This window comes from Staurois parvus, unplaced genomic scaffold (genome assembly GCF_062004578.1).
Source record: "Staurois parvus isolate SC_StPar_1 unplaced genomic scaffold, SC_StPar_1.0 ptg000607l, whole genome shotgun sequence".
Taxonomy (NCBI): domain Eukaryota; kingdom Metazoa; phylum Chordata; class Amphibia; order Anura; family Ranidae; genus Staurois; species Staurois parvus.
Genome location: NW_028318403.1, coordinates 1,095,998 through 1,105,276, shown reverse-complemented (window position 1 = coordinate 1,105,276; position 9,279 = coordinate 1,095,998).

Below are 9,279 nucleotides of genomic sequence, written 5' to 3'. Positions count from 1 at the left end.
AAGAGATCTTCAGGTCAGTGTGAAGCAATACACTGGGCATAATAGTATAGAACTGCTTTCACACTGATCTGCTGTGGTTTACCCACGCTGCCGGTGCAGTGTAACTGCAGTTTTCCTGCAGGCTTGCTGTACTTAGCCATAGACATCCAATATATCCTGTGGGTTTGGTGTGCTCCACAGAGTCGATATAATAGAAGTCTATGGCAAAGCAAAGCTAACCCAGGACGGTCATGATGCACTGAGCTGCTGGTAAACTGCAACACATCAGTGTGAAAGCAGCCTTCTAGGGGGCTCAGAACAGTAAGGGTTAATTTACATTTGCAGTTTGGAGGGTGGTAAAACCCCATAGTTAAGATGTGTTTTTTACCACCCCCTCCCGAGTCCCCAACGGTACCCCCTTTAGCTGCAGTGCCCAAGGGTGTACACATGTTGCAGCAGCAGCAAGAGTTATACACCCTGTCATGGTTGGTGAGTGTGGCACCTGCCAAGAATAACCCATTCAAGTAAATGAAGCCACTTTGCAGGTGCCTGCAACCTTGGGCAGTACAGCAAACAAGGGGCTAAAGCAGGCAGCATTGTGTTGCTTTTTTAGCACCTGCTTTAACCCCTTGGACACTGCAGAAGCATGTGGTTGCAGGGTGCTTGCAGAGTGGCCCCATTTACTTGAATGGGTTGCAATCATCAAGTGGTATCACCCACCAAAAGCAACAGGGGGTTTAATTCCTGCTGCGACGTGCACACCTTTCGATGCTGTCTCAGCAGCTAAAGAAGGTAGGGATTGGGAGCGCTAAAACCACAATTAAACGCAGGGTTTTACCACCCCCCAGCTTTATATGTGAACAATCCCTATGGGTGCACTGCTGCTCCTCTGAAAAGTGATCTGAGTGTAATTGACAAGTGGTCAGGAGGCGATATGTTGCCTCTTCACCACCTGATGTAAATCCAAGATTGCCGTGCAATGCATGCGATTGAGACACAGTAGAACGGTAATTAGAGGTTTAAATCAGGTGTGCGGAGCTGACACTGTGTCCGGTGATCTTTGACTTCTCCCATGTGGTTCAGGTAGATCTCCGCCTCTTTAAGGTTGCCTACCCTTGCTGTATATCCTACTGTATATAATAATTAACTGACAGGTGCATCTGATCTTCTTCAAGAGGGTTTTCCATTCCCATAGACTTTAGAAATGAAGGTAACCATAACACAGCGCACAACAGTACAATTGTCCTTAAGGCCTGGTTCACACTGATCACGGAGCTTGCAGCGTTTTCTGTGCGAATTCCGCACCGCATCAGAATCGCACCCCGTTCATGCGAACTGCTGCAGGTGTGTATGTTAACAACAACCCCAAAAGCGGTCCGCAAAACGCGATGTGCAGAATTGGATTGCATAGGTGTGAATTCCCATGCAATCCGATTCTAGCACAGATCCAAAAAAGGGTCCTGCACCTTTTTGGTGTGGGTGTGGTGCGATTAGAGCCATACAAAATGTATGGCTCCAATCACACCGCATACAAATCGCATGTGATTTGTACAGGAATGCGGTGCGGTTCCTGTGCGAATCACATGCGATATACCGCACCGCCTCAGGCTCAATGTCCAAATTTAAATACTGTGAACTATATCGTGAATCCTCTAATAAAAGTACTCCACGCTCATTATCTTCCATATGATCTTCAAATGGGCAGCACAGTGGCTAAATGGTTTTCACTTCTGCCTGGCAGTACTAGGGTCGTTGGTTCAAATCCCAACCATGGCACCACCTGCCTGGAGTTTGTATGTTTTCCTTGTGCCTCCGGGTACTCCGGTTTCCTCCAGGTACTCCGATTTCCTCCCACACTCCAAAGACATACTGGTAGGTTAATTGGCTCCTGTCTAAATTGGCCCTAGTATGTGTATGAATGTGAGATGAGAAAAGGAGAGAAGCGCCTCTAAGTGCAATAAGTCTTTTTATTCAAGTGTAAATGTAGAAACACTCACATGTGTGAAGTAATCATAAGCTTCAAAACCTTGGTTAACAATAGTTAATGGTGGGGTGGTAACCCGGGTGAAGAGCCGTCATCTTACTGCGATGTGGGGAGGTCAGCTCTCAGCTGGAACAGCGTGGTGGCTGGAGAGGAACAGCGGTGAGGCCAGCCGGTGTGCACGTCCTCCCTCAGAGCCAGATGGAACGCACGCTGGAACGTAGCGGCGGCGTGGCCGTGATGACGTCAGATCCCAGGGTGTACTGCGCCTCATTTCGGAGCATGCGCTAGCCGTGGAAGGCCGTGCGTCGCAGTGCACCCTGGGATCTGACGTCATCACGGCCACGCCGCTGCTACGTTCCAGCGTGCGTTCCATCCGGCTCTGAGGGAGGACGTGCACGCCGGCTGGCCTCACCGCTGTTCCCCTCCAGCCACCACACTGTTCCAGCCGAGAGCTGACCTCCCCACATCGCAGTAAGATGACGGCTCTTCACCCGGGTTACCACCCCACCATTAACTATTGTTAACCACGGTTTTGAAGCTTATGATTACTTCACACATGTGAGTGTTTCTACATTTACACTTGAATAAAAAGACTTATTGCACTTAGAGGCGCTTCTCTCCTTTTCTAATCTACAGAGGTTGCTACAGCTTATTTGGAAGCCTTGCCCTCAGTGCCACACGGAATCATACGCTCTTCATACAGTAGCCACTAATACCACGATCACCCCATAGTACCATTTCGCAGGACTTTGCAGTGTTTGCGCTGTTAAGACCCTTCCTCATTTTTTCTGTGTATGAATGTGAGTTATGCAGGCCATAGATGGGTCGAAAATCATCCGAAAAAAAAAAATCGGCCGATTACCGCACCGTTAATGGGTTAATTGGTTGGCCGTTTTTCTGGATTTTGTCAAATTATTTTGATCGGCAAAGTTGGAAAAAAATCGGCTGATTTTGCCGATCGGCCGATTTTCGCGGCAATGATGGGCAAATCGGCCGATCTTTTTACTGATAAAAAATCTGCGTATGAGCCATGACCTGCAAGAAAAAGAGAAGAAGAAAAAAATAATAAGAAGAAGTAGAATAAGAAGAGAAGAAGAAGTAGAATAAGAAGAAGAAGAAGAAGTACAATGAAGAAGAAGAGGAAGAAGTAGAATAAGAAGAAGAAGAAGAAGTAGAATGAAGAAGAAGAAGAAGAAGAAGAAGAGGAAGAAGAGGAAGAGGAGGAAGAAGAGGAGGAAGAAGAGGAGGAAGAAGAGGAGGAAGAAGAGGAGGAAGAAGAGGAGGAAGAAGAGGAGGAAGAGGAAGAAGAGGAAGAAGAAGAAGAAGAAGAAGAAGAAGAAGAGAATGAAGAAGACGAAGAAGAGAAAGAAGAAGAAGAAGAAGAAGAGAAAAAAGAGGAATTCCAGTCCGCTATTATATTTGACATTAAAAAGTATTGCGGTTGCAACAATGTATCTATTTGTATCCGAAAAACTCCCCATCTGTATCCGAAATGGATACAAATAGATACAATGTTGCAACCGCAATACTTTTCAATGTCAAATATAATAGCGGAGCTCTCTGCAGGGACAGAAGTAATTAAATGCCGGCCATAGACGGGAAGAAATTCGGCCGATTTTTTTTACTGTTGGTAACGTCGGCCTATTGAACGACCGATGTTTCTTTTTTTGTTAAAAAACGGCCGGTTTTCTTTCCGTCTATGGCCTGCATTAGAGACCTTAGATTGTACACCCCTTGAGGGTTAGGGACTGATGTGAATGTACTATATATATGTAAATTGATGGCACTATAAACATACCTGTAATAAATAAATAATAAATAAATAAAGTGCTCTGTGCTATTTTTCATTCATGAAATATCATAGTGCTTAAAAATCTCAAAAGTGCTTGGTGACCCATGCCCCACATCTTTAAAAACACCCTGAGGGAGGGGCGAAACACGTTGAAGGACTTTCCGGTTTCTGATCTACGAGTAACATCACGTCCAGTTCAGTGGAATGTAAGCGAACCAGCGTGGAGGAGTTACTGCACCTTTGTAATCGTTTAGAGCATTATACTTTACTTATTGTAAGTGCAATTTTAATTATTTTTTTAATAAATGTATTTACTACATTATGAGATTTCTCTCGGTTTATGTCACCACAAGTGGACTCAGCCTCTATGTCTAGCCATAAACCCGTTACATTGAAACATCGCTGACAACAGAGGTGTCCAGAGTGTATATACGGAGGCATCCCTCACCAGAAAAAGTGTTTAGAATTGTGTGCCCTCAAGGCCAGTTCACATTACATGAGTTTCAGTTGCTTTTTTTCTGCATCCAAAACGCACAGAAAGTAGTATGGTTGTCGATGTCATAGTTCTCATCAGTGCTTGCAGTTCCAGTGTGTTCCGGTTGCAGAAAAAAAAAAGTAGAACATGCTGCATTTTTTCTGCACAGAACTTCACTGGAACGCGGTAAAACACATAAAAACCGCACCAGAACTCACCGAAATTGCACTGGAATGCACATGTCCTTATTTAAAATGAAGTAAAAGAGAACAGAACAAATGAACTGGAATGTATATAAAACACACTGGAATGTATCAAAAATGCACCGGAATGTGTAAAAAAACACGCATGCGGAAACGCATCCAGAACGCATCTGGACTGCATTTGTATAGTGTGAACTGGTCCTAAAAACAAACAGTACATCTGGTTTGGCGAGTGCGGATTAAATAGGGGCATGAGTCACCAAGCACTTTTGAGATTTTTAAGCACCAAGACACTTCATGAATGGAAAATAGCACGGAGCACTTTATTTGAAGATTTTTTGGAAGATAATGAGCATGGAGCACTTTTAATAGAGGATTCACTATATAGTTCACAATATTTAAAGTGTTACTAAACCAAGGACTCTGCATTCACTATATCTGGTCTCCCACAGTACACAGAACATGGAAATGCAATCATGTTAGCAAATATAAACTGCTAAATACCTTTTCTCATCAGCAAGTAGAGCAGTCTTGCGACTTCTATCAGAACACTGATTAAAGCTTGTAGGAGGAGTTTTCTTTCTGCTCTAGGAGGATGCAGAACCCCTGACCTCTGTCTGGGATTGGTCCTGTGCTGATCACAAGCACTCCCCCAAGAAAAAGAAAAAACTCTCCAGCAATACACACCAAACTGAGCATGTGCAGATTGTCTCCACATGATATGTATTATTAGGAGATAAGAGAGGGGCACTGGAAGAAGGGGAGGATCAGAGAAGACAGGATCAAACAGTGTTTTTACACAATGCAGATGATTAACCCCTTAGGTTCCTCAGTGAGTATATCAAGCATGCTTTACTGCGTATACAGACTGATTTTACTTTTCTTGGTTTAGTAACACTTTAAGTTTGGACATTGAGGGGGAATTATACGGTTATGTGCTGTGTTATGGTTAACTTTATATCTATAGTGATTTACACTTGAGCAGCAGCATCAGTTATTTGATTTTGTTGTTTAGCACAGCACAGGTTATATGAGCGCGGGTTGCTAATTTGCAACAAGGTCACCCTTCCAGAATAAATAATAAATGCACATATTTTTGCTGAAAAAAAAATAAGTGCATGTATTATTTTTTCCTGCAGGAACCTGGAAAGCATTGCACCACCCTTCAGTAGATAACGGGTACAATATGGGCTCCTGCAGACATGTCCTTCAGCTTTCACCCTGTACCTCTGCATAGGCTTTCTGTTTGAAAGCCAGAAGACATGTCATCACCAGTGACTTCCAAGCACGATCCATGATTAGAGATGAGCTCAGGCAACCTCTGAACTCTTCTCTCGTAAAACTCAAGTTCTTTTTAATTTTTTTTTTTAACTCCAATGATCTGCAGGCCGGATCATTTTTACCCCACAGCTCATCGAAACAAAGAAGTAGGCTGTGGGTGGGAATTACCCAACCTGCAGCTCACTGGAGTTAAAAAAGAAAAGTTAGGAGTTCGGAGGATGCCCAAGCTCACCTCTACTGACGATATGCCAACTGTAATTGCTGAGGTTATGTTCTGGTGTCAGTCCCAGAGAGCTTGGTGACCCGCAGTATCAGGCAGTGGAGCTTTGAGAAGGGTAACCTCTTTTTAAAGGAAACCCTCGATGTTCATGCAGTCTGAACAGCATGTAGGCTGGTAGCAACATTGCTAGGGTGCATCCCTGGTGTGCCAGACTGCTTATTTTTCTGAAAAAGATGTAGATGTGCTTTTTCTGAATTTTTGTTTTATAATTTCAGCACTATGGAGAGTTCCGGTAGGAAAATTAATCTGCTGGGTTAGGGCTAAATTCACACCTGAGCATTGCATTTTTGTATTTTTTTTGAGGCTTTTTTCCCGTGTTTGTTGTACGCTCGCTTTTGATCATTTTTTTTGTACAGCATTTTCCAAGCCTTTGGAGCTTTGGCATTTTTGTATTATTGGCCTCAGGAGTTTTGGAATGGAGATGTGAACCACCACCATGGAGAATAACTGATTTTTTTTCTTACTGAGCATTTTGGAGCTTTTGGCCTCAAAGCTGTCCTTACAGCTTGTTGTGAACATGACATTGCATCAGCTGCCACACTCCTCTGGTGCGCATATTCACTATTAGGAAATGTGATGAATGTGGGCATGAAATGCCAGGATAACACAGGTACATTTCAGAAGAGCAGATTACTATAAAGGATTCAGTGGTGAAGTTGACAAAGTTTTATAAATGAAATGCTTATACCTTTTATCTAAGGTACTCTGCATCCTAGATTGTAAGCTCGAAAGAGCAGGGCCCTTGAACCCCTCGTGTATCACATTGTATTATTATTGTACTGTCGCATGTCCTGTCTCCCTTTGTAATGTACAGCGCTGTGCAAACTGTTGGTGCGTTATAAATACTGTATAATAATAATAATTCCAGGCTTTGCAAAATGGAATATTTCACTAAAAGTCCCAGTATTTACTCATCCTCTAATAATATGGAACACATGAAAAACTACCAAATTAGGATCCACATATGCCCTGTATTTTCCATTTTATATACATCTTTACTCCTATCGGGCCCACAGAAATCCTAAATTTGCAGAACAGAAAGAGGCAGAGGATTTGATCTGGTAAGTTTTGGTAGTAGTCATTTTAGAGGTTTTATTTTATATATAAGATCCCATTGCTGAATCATCGTGGAGGCGGATGCGGCGTCCATTTTCCCTCAACTTCATTGTGTCTGAATCAATGACAGAAAGCCAGTTCCTGTTTCTTCTGGTGCCAGTGGACATCAGGGATCAGTAACTAGTAGTTACTCTCAGACATCCGACTTTGAGCAGCACTACAAGTTTCCATCAGTACCTGTGTGCCTTGGTTGGCTCTGATGAAGAGGGCTCAGCCCTTGAAACATACAAGCCGTACCTACTTCCACTGGGTTTCATTGGAGCATTGTCCTTGCATTGTGTTTACAGGTTTCATTGCTGTGCCTGAATTAATTTACTTTTGTGAATACACTGGATTCTTTGGGATTCAATAAATTTGATTCATGGTAATGCACAAACCTGGTGTGCTCTGCTTTTTTTTGTTTTTGTTCTAGATACAATAAAACAGACCTCTGCTCAGAGAAAAGAGGGAGTATACTCAGAGTGTATTCCATCAATAGAAACTGAGGTACTCAAGGCTGCAGATCCTTATTAGAAGACTAGAAGATTTAAAGAAGCTGTCTACAAATGTTACTTGGTGCTTTGTATTGGATGAGTGCTGCTATCTAGACCAAGGGTCTCTAAACTTTCTAAAGAAAGGGCCAGTTTACTGTCCTTCAGACTTTAGGAGGGCCAGATTGTGCCCAGTGGGAGTATACAATGCCCGACCTTTGGTATTAGGGAAATAATAGTCAGTGGAAGAATTAGTGCCCCATTTTTGTTGTCAGTGGAAGGAATTATGCTCCATCGTTGGTGTCAGTGGAAGGAATAGTGCCGCATTTTTGGTGTCAGTGGAAGGAATAGTGCCCCATTTGTTGGTGTCAGGAGTAATGTGTCAAGCGTCGGATAAAGGCAAGGCAGTTTGGAGACCACTGATCTAGACACTGGAATTGCTAGGACCTGTAGTTACTTCGCTACTATGTATTTCTAAGACAGTCGAGAATTGTGGTTCATCCATTGCCAGTTATTGATAAGGACTGCAGGAACTCATAACCCATTTTGTGCATTATTATGGACCTGACTGGTCTCTTATGTGGCTGGGATTCCTAGCTCACTTGGTGCCAGACAACTGGGAGGAGCCCCCACTAACCCCATTATGTGAACTATTGGGCCTGTGACCCTAATTTATTTCAGCCTCCCCTAATCAAGTTCTTCCTACTGTTGAATGTTAGTTTCTGTGTACATAGCCTCTGTGTCACTCTGAGTTCCTAGTTTGCTACAACATTCTCGACAAAGGTAAGGGCACAAAAAGGCTTGCAAATATAACGTTTGCTTAAAAGCTCCTACACAAATGGCGTACAGTATATGAACTGTTCTTTTACCCTGCTCACCTTTCAGGAGTGATGGAAATACCCATTACATCTTTCTTCCATGTAACAGAGCTGGTGTTTGGTGATGGCCTATGGCTGACACACGAAGCCTATGTAAACATGATTAGAGATATGACTAGAGCTTACACAGAGCTTGATTTCCTTGTTCTAGTTGGCTACAGGGAGTGGCAGGAAGCCAAGGAAAGGTTAGTGTAGATGCCAGAAAGGAGGCTTCATAACAAAGGTCTTGATTTGCCTGCATGGGCATACGTGTTTAAATGGCTAACCACTCAAGACTTAATTTCTAAGGATAATTAAACACAAGAACAGTATATGGCATACTGCAGGTTACTGGTCTTTAGATGTGGTGGGTGCATTTGTTTTCATGTTCAGGCTAAAAACATCATGCGTGTATAGAAATCTTCTGTTGAGCTTGCCAGAAATGTAGCATTCTTATAAATGAAAGCAGAAAGAATGTTATCTTTCTTCTGTAGACTTCCAATCTCTCAATCTACCATGTGATGGAGATGAGCAAAGACAGACATTTTGGGTTTGGATACACATATTGGTGAATGCCAAATCAGACATTGCCTGCACCCTTAACAAAATGCCAATACTATTTAGGCAATGTATTTAGGATGAACATAAAATGTACACATGGGAACATACATTCATCAGCCACTTTATTAGTTACACCTTGCTAGTGCCAAGAAAACATCCCCCACACCATTACACCACCATCAGCCTGACTCGTTGATACAAGGCAGGATGGATGCATGCTTTCACATTATTTACACCAAATTCTGACCCTACCGTCTGAATGATGCAGCAACCAGTCTGCC